This window comes from Myotis yumanensis, unplaced genomic scaffold (genome assembly GCF_028538775.1).
Source record: "Myotis yumanensis isolate MYYU_CA2020_CCGP unplaced genomic scaffold, mMyoYum1.0.hap1 SCAF_2, whole genome shotgun sequence".
Classification (NCBI taxonomy): domain Eukaryota; kingdom Metazoa; phylum Chordata; class Mammalia; order Chiroptera; family Vespertilionidae; genus Myotis; species Myotis yumanensis.
This window is the reverse complement of record NW_027223753.1, coordinates 136,841,837-136,860,147: the sequence shown is the minus strand read 5'-3', so window position 1 is coordinate 136,860,147 and position 18,311 is coordinate 136,841,837. Positions and strand designations below refer to the sequence as shown.

Sequence of the window (18,311 nt, the reverse complement as noted above, 5' to 3'; positions counted from 1 at the left end):
TAAGTGGTGTTGGGAAAATTGGACAGATATATGCAAGAAAATGAAACTAGACCACCAACTTACACCATACACAAGAATAAACTCAAAATGGATAAAGGACCTAAATGTACGACAGGAAACCATAAAAATTCTAGAAGAATACAAAGGCAACAAAATCTCAGACATATGCCAAAACAATTTCTTCACTGATACAGCTCCTAGGGCAGTTGAAACTAAAGAGAAACTGAACAAATGGGACTACATCAAAATAAAAAGCTTCTGCACAGCAAAAGAAACCATCAACAAAACAACAAGAAAACCCACCTCGTGGGAAAACATATTTGCCAACGTCATATCTGATAAGGGCTTAATCTCCAAAATTTATAGGGAACTCATACAACTTAACAAAAAGAAGATAAACAATCCAATAAAAAAATGGGCAAAGGATCTAAATAGACACCTTTCAAAAGAGGACATTCAGAAAGCCAAGAGACATATGAAAACATGCTCAAAGTCACTAATCATCCGAGAGATGCAAATCAAAACAACAATGAGGTACCATCTCACACCTGTCAGAATGGCCATCATCAACAAATCAACAAACGACAAGTGCTGGAGAGGATGTGGAAAAAAAGGAACACTTGTGCACTGCTGGTGGGAAGGCAGACTGGTGCAGCCACTATGGAAGGCAGTATGGAGGTTCCTCAAAAAATTGGAAATGGAACTCCCATTTGACCCTGTGATCCCACTTCTAGGAATATATCCCAAGAAACCAGAAACACCAATCAGAAAGGATATATGTACCCAGATGTTCATAGCAGCACAATTCACCATAGCTAAGATCTGGAAACAGCCTAAGTGCCCATCAGTAGATGAATGGATTAGAAGACTGTGGTACATCTACACGATGGAATACTATGCTGCTGTTAAAAAGAAGGAACTCCTACCATTTGCAACAGCATGGATGGAACTGGAGAGCATTATGCTAAGTGAAACAAGCCAGTCAATGAAGGAAAAATACCACATGATCTCACTCTTTCATGGATAATTAAGACCATTACAAACTTTTGAACAATAATAAATACAGTGGCAGAGCTGCCTCAAACTGATTGTCGGACTGCAGTGGGAAGGCCAGGGAGGGTTGGGGGACAGGAGGGAGGGGATTAAGAGATCAACCGAAGGACTTGTATGCACCCATATAACCATAACTAATGGACATAAGACACTGGGGGGTAAGGGAGGGCAGGAGCTTGTCAAGGGCGGGGGGTGGGGGGAAAGGACACTTATGTAATACCCTTTGTAATACTTTAAGCGAAAAAAAACAAAAAACAAAAAAACAACAACAAAAAAACAAAAAAGAAATTGCATCCACCAGTCTCATGTTAAAACTTACATCTCTTTGCTGGAGAAGACACTTATTAATGCAAAAGCATATCAGGAATTCACAGTAACTACATTCGCCTAGTAGCCTCCACGGGATCTTGTGTTATTGTTGCTGCTGCTGATGGTGACAGTGATGATGACAGGCATGCTCTTCTGGAAGGAGGAGCTGAGCCAAGTCTCCAGCACCTGGGACAAGATGACTGACTGTTGCCGGTCACTTACAGAGAGGCTGTGCTTTCACAGACATTCTGCCGCCACACTTAGGACAGCGCTGAGAAGCATGTATCACAGGACCAAAAATGAGAGCCTGCAGCTCTCTGGGATTCACAGAACCAGAGACTAGCAGGGCTTTCCTCCCAGACCAGGCCGCCATACACACCCGACAGGCCACGCCTGCTTTGCCTTGCTCTAGAGCAGTGGTTCTCAACCTTGGCTGCACATTAGAATCACCTGGCAATCTTTTTAAAATCCTGATTTCTGGGCCTCATCCTCCAGAAATTCTGTTTCTTTGTTATGGGGTGGGGCCACAACATTAGTAACAAAGAAACAGAATTTCCAGAGGACGAGGCCCAGAAATCAGGATTTTAAAAAAATCCCCAGGTGATTCTAATGTACAGCCAAGGTTGAGAACCACTGGTCTAGAGGACTGTAGGTGAAAACGGATTGCACCTACTTCATAATTGGACTTGGCATCAGGCCCAATCAATCGCCAAGTCCATCCATTTTTTTCTTTGGATTTCTCTCCATTTCCATTGCCACCCCTCAAGTTCTAGAACCTACTGCAGAGATTCTACCTCTAATCTGCTCCTTTTTATTTTTGTAAAACCATTTTCATCAGTTTACAACTTTGCAGTTTTTTTTTAACTGTCTTAGGGCAAAAGTAGTTTAACTTCAATGACTCCAAGAATCCCTTAGCATGTTTGATGCAGATTCCTAAGTCCTGTTTTCTGGGGTTCTGGTTTAGACTATCTGGGATGGGGTCCATGGATCTGAATTTTGATCACCTCCCCCCAGGTGGCAGTGGCCAGGCTCTCCTGGTCTAAAAATCACATTCTGAGGAACATTGGCTGTCAGTGCATTACATCCAAACGCAGTGTTTCATTTGAGGTGCTCCAAAGTTTGGTGTATCAGACCTGACCACCATACCTAATAAAGAGTAAATGTTGGCAGAGCTTTGGCCATGTGTAATATGAACTGAGAAAACTAGCTTTCATGTATATATTTCAGAGGATACCATGTTGACACTGAAGTCTAACCTAACTCAAAACCTCCAGAAGCATATGTATCTCCAAAGTATTTTCCCCCTTTGGAGGGACAGCAAACAAGAAACCATAATGAGGCCCCTGAAATATGAGCAACTTCTCCACATTGAGGACCATGATTTTGCAATGAGACCTGGATTTGAAGGTTTTTTTCTTTTTTTAAAAAAATATATTTTATTGATTTTTTACAGAGAGGAAGGGAGAGAGATAGAGAGTCAGAAACATCGATGAGAGAGAAACATTGATCAGCTGCCTCCTGCACATCTCCTACTGGGGATGTGCCCGCAACCCAGGTACATGCCCTTATCCGGAATCGAACCTGGGACCTTTCAGTCCGCAGGCCGACGCTCTATCCACTGAGCCAAACCGGTTTCAGCTGAAGGTATTTTTTAAAAATATATTTTTATTGATTTCAGAGAGGAAGGAAGAGGGAGAGTGAGAAAGAAACATCAATGATGAGAGAGAATCATTAATTGGGATTATTGAGCTGGCAACCTGGGCATGTGCCCTGACTGGGAATCAAATCATGACCTCCTGGTTCATAGGTCGACTCTCAACCAGTGAGCCACACCAGTGGGGCTTAGGGTGAGTATCATCTTTACAAAATGAAGTTGAAAATTGGAAGCAATTAAGACCAAGACACAAGTAAAGGCCAATAATTAAAAAACAAAAAGCCTTTTATAATGATATTTTCTTGACCAAAAGTACACTTCCTGCTTATATACACCAGTTTGTTTCAACTAAAACCTATACATTGGATTACATGATGCTATTCATAAAAATCTTACTGAATATTCTTTTAACCTGGAGCACCTGGCTATCATGGAAGAACTAGAATGCCAAATGCCTGACTCCCAGACACCTCTACTGAGTTTTTTTCCTTTTAGTCATTTGCAGCCCCTAAGACTGAGCTAAATGTTGGTGTTCCAGGCAATGTGCACCACCTCACTCCTCCCTCACAGTGACCCTAGGAAGCAAACACTGTCACGGTCCCTAATGTTCCAGTGTGGAAACGAGAGGGTAAGAGATTTGCTCAAGGCAAGAAAAAAATGCAATAAGCAGTGGAAGCAAAGTGCAACAGCAGGTCAGGAGGGCAGAAGAGGGCCATGTGATGCTGGAAGTCAATTCCAGCATGCCATAATTTCAAGAGTTTCATCAAAAGGTTGATGGAACTTGGGGACTCAACAAAGGCTGAGTCACATACGTTGTCACCTGTTGGGAAAGGCTGAGGGCATTTCCCCAAACCTGAAAAGGGATGATTGCTTGGCTGCCAGACAGCTAAAGGGCATTTTAATCTACATGTTATTGCCTCCTACTGGCCAAACACCTGAACAGCCGTAGACGATTCCCCCATTCTGACAATAAACCCTGACCCTTTGAAGTGTATATCTCTGCCTCGCCTCAGGACAAATTGTGTTAATAAAAAGCATGGGGTCCTGAGACGAGGAGAACTTAGATCTTAGTTGCCTTTAAGCCTGTGGTTCTCAACCTTCCTAATGCCGTGACCCTTTAATACAGTTCCTCATGTTGTGGTGACCCCCAATTTCATTGTTACAAATTGATCATAATTAAAGCATAGTGATTAATCACAAAAACAATATGTAATTATACATGTGTTTTCCGATGGTCTTAGGCGACCCCTGTGAAAGGGTCGTTCGGCCCCCAAAGGGGTCGCGACCCACAGGTTGAGAACCGCTGCTTTAAGTTAAGCTCCTCTGACCCCCAAATGCCTTTCAAAATTTTGTCTCTGGACTCCTATTTAATCTACAGCCTTCTCCAGATTCCTGAACCCTTCTTAATGATGGGACAAGAGCACCAACAATGTGAGAGGGGCATACTTGGAGCAAAGTCTTTCCTCCCTCAGATAGTTTAATGTGCGCATCACTAAGTGTGCCACGGTTCCCGGACATACACAGGTGTGGCGAAACCAGCCAGTTACACAGAACCGTCCGCCTCCCTGCTAACCCACCCGGATGTTCTGTCCTGGACTTAAGTCTCCCACTCCCACAGTTCCTGACTCGACATTTTCATAATATTAGAGGTGTGGATCGAAGGAAAGGGAATGTGCGGGTGGGAGGCAGGATCGTTCCGCAGTGGGACGGTTCAGCCTTCTGATAACTAACACTTCCGGAACTTAGGGCGGGTGGGGAACTTGATTCTCACTATGCTGTAGTGAAATAAAGTACAACAGGTAACTAGTTATGTTGAGGGTTTTTGTTTTTTGTAAACATTTCCTGTAATCCATTGGGTTGCAATTCTAAGGATGTGGCTCTGATTTTATTAAATTAGTGACTAAATCTTTAGTGAGCATCAGAACAACCTGGGGGATTCTTTTTTTTTTTTTTTTAATATTTTTATTGATTTCAGAGAAGAAGGGAGAGGGAGAGAGATAGAAACATCAGTGAGAGAGAATCATTGATCAGCTGCCTCTGTATACCCCGTATTGGGGATTGAGCCTGCATCCGGGCAGATGCCCTTGACAGGAATCAAACCTGGGACCCTTCAGTCTGCAGGCCAATGCTCTATCCATTGAGCCAAACCGGCTAGGGCCACCTGGGGGATTCTTAACACAGAGGTTACTGGGCCCCACCCCGCCAAATTTTAACTCACTAGATCTGGGTGGGCCCAGAACGTGCATTTGTAATACATTCCTAGGTGGTGCTGCTGCTGGTGGTCTGAGGACCATATTTGGTAACTACTGAATTAGATGATCAGCATCAGATTAAACCTTGGTGAGTTTAATTTGTTTTTACAGAGCATTTCTCACAGTTATTGAGTCTAATTTAAGACTTTAAAAGCCTCAAAAATTAATCAGGTTTGAAAATGTTCTGTCTTTTACTTCTAAGACTATTATTTCTTTCTCCTCTTTTCTTTAGATCACCACTTCTCAAATGTGTCATCCTTACCACAATTCTCCTAAATATGCTGGACTTAACTACCATTCTCAGTAGATCAGTTTCTTTCCCCCAACCAAATTTTCCCATCGCTTCAATAATATACTCTACCACTGTAACCCAGGTGTTCTGTACCGTGGTCTCTATGATTCTATAAAAAGTGTCTAGCCCAGCTGGCCTGGCTCAGTGGTTGAGCATTGACCTATGGACCAGGAGGTTCATGGCTAGATTTTGGTCAGGGCACATGCCCAGGTTCTGAGCTCAATCCCCAGTGTGGGGCATGCAGGAGGCAGCCGATCAATGATTCTCTCTCATCATTGATGTCTTTATCTCTCTCTCTCTCCCTACCTTTCTTTCTGAAATAAATAAAATTTTTTTTAAGTGTCTAAACTCTTTTTCCTACCAACATTTAATTGGCAAAAATCTTAGGAAAATACTGATAAAGTTGCCCGGCTATGGATCCTTTCAGCCACAAGGGGCGCCAATCTCACAGGAATGGCTTGGATCTGGCATTTCCTGAGCAGCAGCTGGAAGCTCAAAATGATGCACATGCTCTCTTTAACACTAACTCACAAAGCTGCCCTAATTCGTGTCAGGCTAGGTTCCCCAATCACATGAATTCCTGATCCAGAGGAAAGGGTCTTTATGGGTCTATTTTAGGCTGCTGAAAGGCAGAAAGATTGAGAAAAAGAAGATTGTCCTTGAAACAAAGGCTTTGTCCTTCAAAGTGGTTCCAGGACCAGACCAGCAGCAGAGTCACCTGGGAGTTAGTTAGAAACGCAGAAACTCAGGCTCCCTCTCAGGTTTTCTGACACAATTTTCATTTTAACAAGCTCCCCAGGTGATGTGAGTACATTTTACAATTTGAGAAACACTGCTGTAGATTACTGTGCCCACTGCTTTTATTTTAAAACACTTATGCCTTCATCCTCCTTCCCTGTATCATCCCCACACTCCAGAAAAACATAATATTGACCTTTAATTCTCTTGATGGGCTACAGATACACGTAAAGATTTTTGTTTTTAAGTGAGAGTGCTTTAAAAAAATTTTTTTTCCCTGAGGCTACTTTGTGGGATTATTAAAAATGCAATTAAAATGTGCTACTTAGTGGCAGGTGGCAAATCATCCCACGATTAAGAAATTTTTCTGACAATTGGAGCTAAATGGTGTCCAAATGGCCTGTGTGTTCAGGCAGAAAAATCCATAAATTCAGTCAGACGTGCCAGTCTGGTAGCTCTGTGAAACATAGTCCTTAACCTCTTATCCTGGTCAGAACAGCTTCTTACACCAGTGACCCATTTCTCTGTTCTCTCAAGGCTGCCTTCCTGAGGAAATGAGGCTGCAGGATATTAAAGACAAGCTTTAATTTATCTTCTCTTTCCTTACACGTGTCCGTAACACAAACAAATGCACAGACTTCTTTCCTCTTGAGCTAAATGTAACTTCAGCACTTCTCTTGCCTTAATGTGTTTTCCTAATTAGCTTTAACATTAAAACCAGCTGCTCTGCAGTGTTTTTTACTTTTAGAAGGCGTTGGAAGATTAATCGACTCATTATGTAGAAACAGGAGGATATAAATTTAGGGGAGCTTTTTGTTTAACTTGGGTTATAAATTGTGGCTCATTTTCCTTATTTATGTTTTCTCTACCTTTTCTATCTTCCACAACTAAGAGGCAAACAGAAACCATCAGAGCTGAATCCTACAAAGAAGTAATACTGAGTAGTTACCAAGTTAATGCTTAATCATAATATCACTGAACAATATTATTTGCAGAATTGTCATTATTAATGCTGTAGAAAGTAATTGATCCAATGTGGCAGGAAGCAGTTGGTGGTTAAGATGCAGGTAAGGTATTCCTGAAACCTGAAGCAGAAATATATGTAAGTGGCAGGCCCAGTGCCTGGCCAGCTGTAGGAATGAGATGGAGGGGTCAGATTCATGAAAGAGAAAGGGGAATCTGTGTTGATAAAGTGAAGGTGCCCTTTATTGGCATGCGCCCTTTACCGGAATCAATGAGCCAATCAATGAGCCAATTAATGAGGAAGTCATAGATGTTGGACAGGGACTGGCAAGGCCCATCTTGTTTTATAATGTTTTGTGTATTTAAAATAATTCAGTGCTTTATTGAATAATATGCACATATATGTCTCATGTGGCACATCCAGACATTCATTGATTTTTAGTAAAGAAGCTTTTCTGTCCTGACTTTTTGAAATCCAAGAATATTGACTGAAATAGCCAGTGCTAAAAAAGAGCAAGATTTCTATTTTTCAACAATAATTGAAAGTATTTTTTGACATATGTACAGTGGGGCCTTGACTTACGAGTTTAATTCGTTCCGAGACCGAGCTCGTTAAGGAGCTCGTTAACTCAAATTACTCTGTCAACTCAAAGCAAAAAATCGGCCGAGAGACAGCTCATAAGTCAAGGCCCCACTGTACTACTATTTGTAATGCTTTAAACAATAAAATAAAATTTAAAAAAAGAAAAAAAAGAAAGTATTTTTCAACTCAAGACTACACAGAGACAATAAAATTTAATTGAGAATTGGCCCTATAAAAAGAAAACATATGAAGACTATATGTATAACTATATAAAATATTTTAGCATATATGTCCATTAAATTTCATATACAATACTGAATAATGAAATTATTTTTGTTTTTAAAGATATTTTTATTGATTTTTAGAGAAAGAGGAAGGGAGAGGGAGAGAGAAACATTGATGAGAGAGTGAAACATCCATTGGTGGCCTCCTGCACACTCCCCACCAGGGGTCAAACCTGCAATCTGGGCAAATACCCTGACTGGGTTTCGGACTAGCAACCTTTCCGGGCATGGGACAACACCCAACCAACTGAGCCACTCCAGCCCGGGTGTGAATAATGAAGTTATTAGCATCAGCATCTCTTACACAGGAACTGGTGAGACCCTTTGTGAGGTGTAACAAGGAAATGGCTTGGTCTCAGGCTGGACTGGATTCTCTTGCATCATCATTCAGGTTCTCTGGGCCCATGAACCTGATTCTGAGACTCAACTGCAAGCACAGCTCAGCAGTTCTCTGTCCGAAGTTGCTCCAATTCTGACTTTTAGTATACTCTCATCAAACGCATTTCTAAGAATGTTTGCTTCATCCTAAAAGCAGGTTGTGATTACGGATGACCTGGGAAGGGCCATTCCTCAGTGTGTGCGTCCCCGTGTACGGCTTCGCTGTCATCACTGTTCTCCGGCCTGCCAGGCTCTGCCCAAGCGAAGGAGGCTGGTTTTTCAGCAGGAGAGTGAAGGCTCCCACATTTCCCAGAGTCATGAACTCCATGGCCTCTCCACTCCCTGACTATAAAATATCATCATTTTCCATAAAAGATATAGAATTCTACACACTCTTAGGCAATGTTGTCAAAATGTTATTCCTTTTTAAGTCACTACTAGTTAAAAAACAAAACCCCCCAAACAAAAAATTGGAAACACCACTTTTGTACACTAAGCATACTATGAGAGGGAAAATATTGAATTGTTCCCAAGCAAATGTGTAATGATTATTGGAATAACATTTATTTAGGCACGTGCCTTTATTATTATAATTGAATGTATAATAAATCAGTAGGTAATGGAGAAATGTGTTGTTTAAAAATCTTGAAAGTATATTTTCAACATTGCTCTCTCTGCTTTGAATGAAAATAATTTTAGTCGCTTCTCAGAATATTGCCCGTTCTTCTTGCGGAAGGGTTTCAGTGCCAGTGGGAATAGATGTCCAGCTTGAAAGCACTGCCAGCATTTCAGAGGTTAACATGCTAAGTTTCTCCAGGAGGTGCTGGTTTTTCTCTGAAAGGATGAAGACTTAATAGTGTCAAAATCACTGGTATTTCCACACATCATTTTAATTATGTATGTTGTTTATTTTTTCTACTCTGCTTAATAAAGTTGTGGTTGTTTTACTTTCTCCTATCTACTTCTTTCTGCCCTTGATTCCAATTCTCATTCCTTTCCTACTTGTCTTTTTCCTTCTGGGGAACGTGCCATTTTAACAGACTCAGGTGATTCTTTTGCACACCTGAATTTTAGAACCAGCATTTCATGGTCCTTTCTGTCTCTCATGCATCAAAAAATCATTGCCTCTGTCCCAGTACCTCTGACAACTTTCCTTCCACTACCAGTTCTAATAAATGCTGCATCCAGGTTTTTGTGGGACTGTGGTTTATTCAACTTGGGGGTAGGGGTGGTTCTTTAACAAACATAATAAGATTTATGGACACAAAATCAATTATAATCAATTATAAAAGTGAGTATTTATTCACAATGAGAAAAGAAATCAAAGCAAAATTCTAGAGCATGGAGTTTCAGGTGCTTTTCTTCCGAGACCTCTTTAGGTGATGCTGCAGAGAGCTTATGTAGAAATACTTCCCAGTTGTAACTGGCTTTCCTCCCCCAAGTTGAATACTCTCTGCTTCCCAGGAGCTCTCAACATTCACTGGAGTCCAGGTGAGGGAGGGACTTTGCAACTGAAGCTCACTAGCTTCAACCTGAATCTACCTGAAATATAAGATAAGCCATTTACTTACAGGCCATTAACACCCACGGCAGACAGTCTGGACTAATGGTGTTGAGTGGTCAATCTGAACCATATTCTTTTTTAAAAAAATATATTTTTATTGATTTCAGAGAGGAAGGGAGAGGGAGAGAGAGAAACATCAGTGATGAGAGAGAATCATTGATTGGCTGCCTTCTGCACTCCCCCCACTGGGCATTGAGCCCGAAACCCGGGCATGTGCCCTTGACCGGAATCGAACCAGGGACCTTCAGTCTCCAGGCCAACGCTCTATCCACTGAGCCAAACTGGCTAGGGCCTGAACCATATTCTTACTGCCTTTGACTTGTCTTTTCTTCTCTCTGCCTAGGATTTTACGATGACTTTTTATCTCAGACACTAGTGTCCTGGTGCATGGATTCGTGCACATTGAAAGGAAATTAATTAGAAGAAATATTTTAATATCGCTATTCGCCCTTTCTCTTTAGTAGAAGTGTCAACCAAATTCACGGTCGACAATGACAGATTGAAACACACATGTGCGATTGGTGCCAGTGAGAGCTTTATATGTATTGTGCATGTGCGAGTCAACTTAGCCTTTTATAGATATAGAACAAACTTGCTTAATTAGACCTGCTTTCTGATTTAGCCAAACTTTTTCCAGCCTGCTGAAGCACCCCAACTTCTCTTTCAGGTAATTGTCAGCAACACAGCAGTAAATATCAACACAGAGCAGATTATTATTGTAGATCATGCAGGGGGAACAAAGGGTAAAATATTTTTTTTTTTTTAATTAAATCTTTATTGTTCAGATTATTACATTTGTTCCTCTTTTTTCCCCCCATAACTCCCCTCCTTCCAGCTCCCACCCCACCCTCCACCCTCACTCCCCACCCACTGTGTTCATCCATAGGTGCATGATTTTTGTCCAGTCACTTCCCGCATCTCCCACACCCCTTTTTCCCCCAAGAATAGTCAGTCTATTCCCTTTCTATGTCCCTGATTCTATTATAATCACCAGTTCATTCTGTACATCAGGTTATTTACTCACTTGATTCTTAGATTCATTTGTTGATAGATGCATGTTTGTTGTTCATAATTTGTATCTTTACCTTTTTCTTCTTCTTCCTCTTCTTAAAGGATACCTTTCAGCATTTCATATAATACTGGTTTGGCGGTGATGAACTCCTTTAGTTTTTCCTTATCTGTGAAGCTCTTTATCTGACCTTCAATTCTGAATGATAGCTTTGCTGGATAAAGTAATCTTGGTTGTAGGTTCTTGGTATTCAGCACTTTGAATATTTCTTGCCATTCCCTTCTGGCCTGCAAAGTTTCTGTTGAGAAATCAGCTGACAGTCGTATGGGTATTCCCTTGTAGGTAATTGAGCCTCTTTCTCTTGCTGCTTTTAAGATTTTCTCTTTGTCTTTTGCTCTTGGCATTTTAATGATGATGTGCCTTGGTGTGGTCCTCTTTGGATTCCTTTTGTTTGGGGTTCTCTGCGCTTCTTGGACCTGTAAGTCCATTTCTTTCACCAGGTGGGGGAAGTTTTCTGCCATTATTTCTTGAAATAGGTTTTCAATATCTTGCTGTCTCTCATCTTCTGGCACTCCAATGACTCTGATATTAGACCGCTTAAAGCTGTCCCAGAGGCTCCTTACACTATCTTCACACTTTCGGATTCTTTTTTCATTTTGCTTTTCCAATTGGGTGTTTTTTGTCGAATCTTTGGTTTGATTATTGTACTCCTCTGGTCTGCTATTGGGTATAATATTCTTTATTTCAGTCCGTGTATGCTTACTTTCTAATTTCTTTATCGTAGCATCGAGGGTCTCATTAGTTTTCGTGAGGCTCTGCACAAATTTATGGCAAGCCCTCAAAATTGCGATTCTTAGCTCCATATCCTCCATTTCTGTCATGTTTTTTTGTCTCCGCATCTTTTATGCTTTCTTGGTGCACCCCCTTGTGGTCTCTGTGCGCAGTCTTGTTCTAGCCAAGCCTTAATTGTTGTAGTTAACACTAGAGGGATTTGACCCCCAGGCCGACTGGCTATAGGAATCAGCTGTATGGAAAACGTCTGCCTTCTGGGGAGGTGCTAATCCAGCCTTTGCCTGAGGCGATCGGCAAATGGCTGTGCGCAGAGTTTGGGCGGGGCGGGATCAACAGGGCGGGCGGAGGGAGCAGTTATGGCCACGCTCAGTCCCGTTCCCAGAGGCTCTGCTTCTCAGAACCGCTGCAAACCTTGGAGAGAAAGCTGCCCTCAGGTTCCAACTGATGCCGGATAATCCCGCTTCTCCCGTTTGAGTCTGGGTCCCTAGAGACTCGCCCGGATCTGGAGCCCAGAGTCTGAGACTCACTCCCGACAGAAAACGACAACCGCGCCCTCAGCCACCAGCCCGCTTTGCGCGCGCACCTCGGTACCTTTGTATTTTCCACACTGCGCCGCCTCTGAGCCTCGATTTGCTGTTCTCTTTCCTTCTAGTTGTAGAGTCTCTCTTCAGCCAGCCTTCCTGTGGTTCTGGGTGATGTCCGTTCAGTCTTTTAGTTGTATTTTTGAAATGGTTGTTTGCGGCAGCGGTCTCCGGTGTTTACCTACGCCGCCATCTTCTTTATTTTTTCAAAGGGTGAAATATTTAACTGCAGCAGTGTTTGACTATATTCTGCTCAGTGAAAAAGCCTGAAGTCATTTTCAAGTTTCACCATTTCTTACTTCTTTTCAGTCGGGTCAAGTTTCTAAGCTTTCTAAATCTCCGTTTTCTGGCTAATGAAAGGAAAATAGGATTCCACTGAGTCTCCTTTCTACCTACTCCAGCCCTTCTGTGAGGATCAAATGAGATGAGGCACATGAAAATGCACAAACATTTGGTTGACCTGTAAAATGTTTGCACTTGGCTATAAAGCAAGTTGGGTTCCTGGGCTAAAGAAACTCCAAGGAAGCTAGTCGCTAGGGAGAGGAAGCTAGGTGTTGCTACATCATATCATTAACTGGTGCCCACAGCCACCGTTTCCGGGCTGGGCTGGGCTGTGGGCCACATTTTGCGCCAGGGGGTCTTGGCAGCATTGGCTGCAATTTGGTGGGCTGTCCCTCTGGGGTGGTGGTGGGGTCTGTGTCCCACTTGGGGGAAGCTGAGTGTTGGTTTGTTGGTGCCAGGTTCGTGGTGCCGTTTATTTTTAAATGGCCAGTGCACATCATGGCAGCTCCTGCGTTGAGCATCTGTCCCCTGGTGGTCAGTGCGCATCATAGCTATTGGTCGGACTGGTGGACACTTAGCCTTATATATATATAGATTACTGGAAAGATGAAAAGCTCTCCTTCCCTAGCATGACAAACAAAAGCATGACTTTTGATCATAGATTGATCAAAAAGATTTGGGTGCCTGATACCTTTTTTGTTGATTCTAAAAGATCCTTCATCCACGACATGACTGTGGAGAACAGCATGCTGTGCATACACCCTGATGGCAACGCCCTCTTCAGTCTCAGGAGAGGAGAGCTGTCTGTGCCTTGGACTTCCTGTCCCATGACTGTCTACACACCATGCATGTCAAACTCAAAGGCTAACACGGGGCAAATAAATAAGGTTTAAGTTTATATGGACTGCAAAAAAGCAAAAGCTTCAATTTTCATAGAAATGTATGTTTATTTCAATAGAGACATGCTGAACACAAAGGGCTGAAATAAATGAGTAATCATTAACATAAAATAATAGAATATTTAAATAAAAATTAATATTTTTTCTTGAACATTAACTTACCAGATACTGAATAAGTGCCCAAATTAATAAGCATAACGCAAATGAACCTGTTTTTCTTGTTCTCTGAAAGCGAAATATTTCCTGTTGCGCACACCAAGCAAGTCAGTACAAGACTAATGACAAGGTAATCAGCTGCTAAAATATTCACTGCTAGTATTAGTGGAGAGAAATGGTGCGCCTGTACATAAAGAGCATAAGGGAAATGAATGCAACACGATTATAGTAATTAGTTATTAGCGAAAGTTGTAGTTCGAGATTAATAATTATGTATAACAGGATATTGTAAAAATTAAGTTACGAAATTTTTATTAAAACGTTTCTTATATACCGTTATATTGGCTGGGCTGCAAAAATATTCATTGTGGGCCACATGCGGCCTGCGGGCCATGCGTTTGACATGCTTGGTCTACACCAAAGCTGGTCTTACTTTACACTGAACTCAACACTGCTGTCTGTTTAGTGATGCTGGAAATTAGGACACAAGTGAAAGATGTGATTTTTTTTCCTGGTTTAACTTCCAGATTTTTTTGTTTTTGTTGTTAATCCTCACCCAAGGATATTTTTTCCATTGATATTTAGAGAGAGTAGATGGGAGAGAGGGAGAGAGAGGAGAGACAGAGAGACAGAGAGAAACATAAACATGAGAATGACAGAGACACACGGATTGGTTGCCTCCCCCATGTCCCCCAAGTGGGGCTGGAGATTGAACCTGCAACCCAAGTATGTGCCCTTGATTGGGAATCGAACCCTCAATGCTATGGTGTGAGGGCCACTGCTCTAACCACTGAGCATGCTGGCCAGGGCTAACTTCTAGATTTTAAAGAATGGTTTCCTAGTCTAACTATACCCACTCTGGGCATATGCTGGAGAATGATAGGAAATAAGGTTGGACAAATAGAGTGGGGATGAATTATGGAAACCCTTAAAGGTCTGGCACACAATTTTTTTTATTTTATATTTATTATTATTATTATTTTTTTTATTGAAAGTAAATGTTTATTATCCAATAATTAATAATAATACATGTGATTCATCAGCCTAAAAATAAAATCAAAGAATAAAAAATTACTTTTTTGGCTTTTTGATTCTTTTTTTTTTCTTTTTTTTTCAAGTTTTTTTATTTTTTTATTTATTTATTTTTTATTTTTTCGCTTAAAGTATTACAAAGGGTATTAGATAAGTGTCCTTTTTTCCCCCCCGCCCTTGACAAACCCCTACCCTCCCTTACCCCCCAGTGTCTTATGTCCATTAGTTATGCTTATATGCATGTATACAAGTCCTTCGGTTGATCTCTTACTCCCCTCCCTCCTGCCCCCCAACTCTCTCTAGCCTTCCCACTGCAGTTTGACAATCAGTTTGAGGCAGCTCTGCCTCTGTATCTATTATTGTTCAAAAGTTTGTAATGGTCTTTATTATCCATGAATGAGTGAGATCATGTGGTATTTTTCCTTCATTGACTGGCTTGTTTCACTTAGCATAATGCTCTCCAGTTCCATCCATGATGTTGCAAATGGTAGGAGTTCCTTCTTTTTAACAGCAGCATAGTATTCCATCGTGTAGATGTACCACAGTTTTCTAATCCATTCATCTACTGATGGGCACTTAGGCTGTTTCCAGATCTTAGCTATGGTGAATTGTGCTGCTATGAACATCTGGTTACATATATCCTTTCTGATAGGTGTTTCTGGTTTCTTGGGATATATACCTAGAAGTGGGATCACAGGGTCAAATGGGAGTTCCATTTCCAATATATTTATTATTTTTTAAAAATATATTTTATTGTTTTTTACAGAGAGGAAGGAAGAGGGATAAAGAGTCAGAAACATTGATGAGAGAGAAACATCGATCAGCCGCCTCCTGCACACCCTCCACTGGGGATGTGCCCGCAACCAAGGTGCATGCCCTTGACTGGAACCGAACCTGGGACCCCTCAGTCCGCAGGCTGACACTCTATCCACTGAGCCAAACCGGCTATGGCTGGCACACAATTTTATAGGTTTGTAAAATTGTTTTTCCTCCTCACCAACCTCACCCCATCTCTGCACCCCACCACGCAGTCTTGGATTAGCTGAATACTTTTCTTAACTATCTCCTTCATTTTTCATGGGAAGGTCTAGTCATCATATAAGTTCCTGCTTACTTCCTCACTTCCTTTTCATGTGTTTTTATTCAAATCAGTAGTTCTGGCACTGTGCTATAACAGTTCTCCATTTTTAATGTACCATATTTCATTTTAGCCTAATGAATCCTAAGTAGCTTATCATAAGCAATTCTAAAAAATGTTTGGTACTAAATCTAAGCAATTTAATTTTTTCCAGGTCTTAGAAATCTCAGAAAGATACTGAAGCAAGCTGAAAAAAAAATGGCCCCCCCAAAGATACCCATATCCTAGTCCCTGGAATCTATCAAGATTACTGTATATGGCCCCAAAAGGGTCTTCGCAGATGTGATTAAGTTAAGCATCTTGAGATAGGGAAATTTTCCTGGATTATCTGGTTGGGACCCTACTGAAATGATAAAGGAAAAGTAGAGGCAATGTGGCCATTAAGACAGAGATTGAGTGATGCAGCCACCAGCCCAGGAATGCTGTCAGCGGCCAGAAGGGATAAAAGGCAAGGAATGAATTTTCCCCCTAGAGCAGGGGTGGGGAATGTCTGGCCCCAGGCACATAAGGCCCTTGAAATCATTTGGTCTGGCCCTGCCAAGGCATTAGGGGTGAGTTAATGAAATGTTTGACCAAATATAGCAGGATAATTTGTTTTTTATTTGCAGATTTTTTTTCTTTATTGATTAATTAAGGTATGTCCTTATTCTCCCATTGCCCCCCCACCCCTCTGCTCGTGCCCTCACTCCTCTAGTGTCTGTGTCCATTGGTTATGCTTATATGCATGCATACAAATCCTTTGATTGATCTCACCCCCTTACCTGCCCCCCCCACCCCCCACCTCAGGCTAATTTTTAAGTTGGCAATTTTGTTTGGCCCATGAATGATGTTATAAATATTCAAATGGCCCTTGGCAGAGAAAAGGTCCCCTCCCTCCTCCCCTGCCCCAGAGCCGCTGACACCTTGCTTTTAGAGTTCTGGTCACCAGAACTGTGAGATAATGGTTTCTGTTGTTTTAAGCCACCAAGTTTATGGTAATTTGTTTCAGTGGCCATAGGAAACTAATATAGATTCGTTTTGTTCCTTATAACACCTTGTTCACTTAAGTACAAAGCTGCTATTGCCAGACATTTCATGAAGGCTGTCAATGTTTTAAAAAAATGCAATGAAAGGAAAGTACTACTTTCAATAGTGCTTTAAATTAGGAGTAAAGTAGGTCTGATAAGTACTAGAGTCAAGCTTCACTAGGAATTAACTGTATTAAGTTAATTATTTCAATGAAAGGATGTTCCTTAAAGAAGTAACTTAGTTGATTGTCCACAGCCTGCACATTCCAAAGACTGGGCCCCGCCCTAACCGGTTTGGCTCAGTGGATAGAGCATCGGCCTGTGGACTGAAAGGTCCCAGGTTCGATTCTGGTCAAGGGCATATACCTTGGTTGCGGGCACATCCCCAGTAGGGAGTGTGCAGGAGGCAGCTGTTTCTAACTCCCTATCCCTCTCCCTTCCTCTCTGTAAAAAATCAATAAAATGTATTAAAAAAAAAAAAAAAAAAAGACTGGGCCCTGGCTCAGCACCTGGGAGGTAACCTCTAAGCCCTTGGAACATCCTGTCTGATTAGAGTGTCTTTGTTTATCGAGGCCTTGGGCTACAGCAGATTGTCTATATCATTTAAGATGGGGGGGGGGGGGGCTTGACCACATGCGATGGTACCTCTGGAGGAAAAGGAGACTGGTCCGCCATACCGATACGATGTGCCCAGCCCTCACGGGATTCTTTCGACCCTAAGGTTTGGGACCGTCCCTGGTTGGCAATGCTCCATGCGTGCTGTCGCCCACCACTGCTGGGAGAATGCAGCACTGTCCACATAACTCCACTGGAACAGGACAAGTGAAAACTCCTCCTGGTCTCTCCTAGACCCTGCCCCAGGCCCCTCTTCCATTGTTGATGTTAATCTGTATCCTTTCACTACAGTAAACGTAACTGTTGAGATAACAGCTTTGAGGAGTTCTTGTGACTCCTTTTAGCTAATCACTGAACTCGAGAGTGATCTTGGGGAGTCCCAGAACACAGGAGAACTCAACATTATTGTCTGCACAGCTATTCCAGCCACCAGCAGAGCCAGTCCAAGCCCAGAGCCAGGTCACCTGGTTCCATCTATTGACAAAACTCTATTCTTGACCAAACTCTACTCAGGCTCCTCTGATCTCTCTCCTCCCCCAGACCCTGCCTTTTGAGCTTTTTGTGTTTGTGTCTGACAAGTCAATTTAGCCAGAATCCCCCATCCTCAGTATCTGATCACCCTGCGTATCCAATCAGGGTCCTCATCCTCGCCCAAGGTGATGTCTGGTCACCCAGGCCTGCTTTCAGCAACAATCCTGTTAGATCCATTTAGCCATGATCTCCCCTGACC

The 18,311-nt window shown here is 42.0% G+C and overlaps 1 pseudogene; it reads left to right on the top strand.

The window, feature by feature from the left end:
• Positions 1-2,696: 2,696 nt before the first annotated feature.
• Positions 2,697-18,311, top strand: part of LOC139002594 (gamma-aminobutyric acid receptor subunit rho-3-like) — a 46,077-nt pseudogene continuing 30,462 nt past the window's right edge.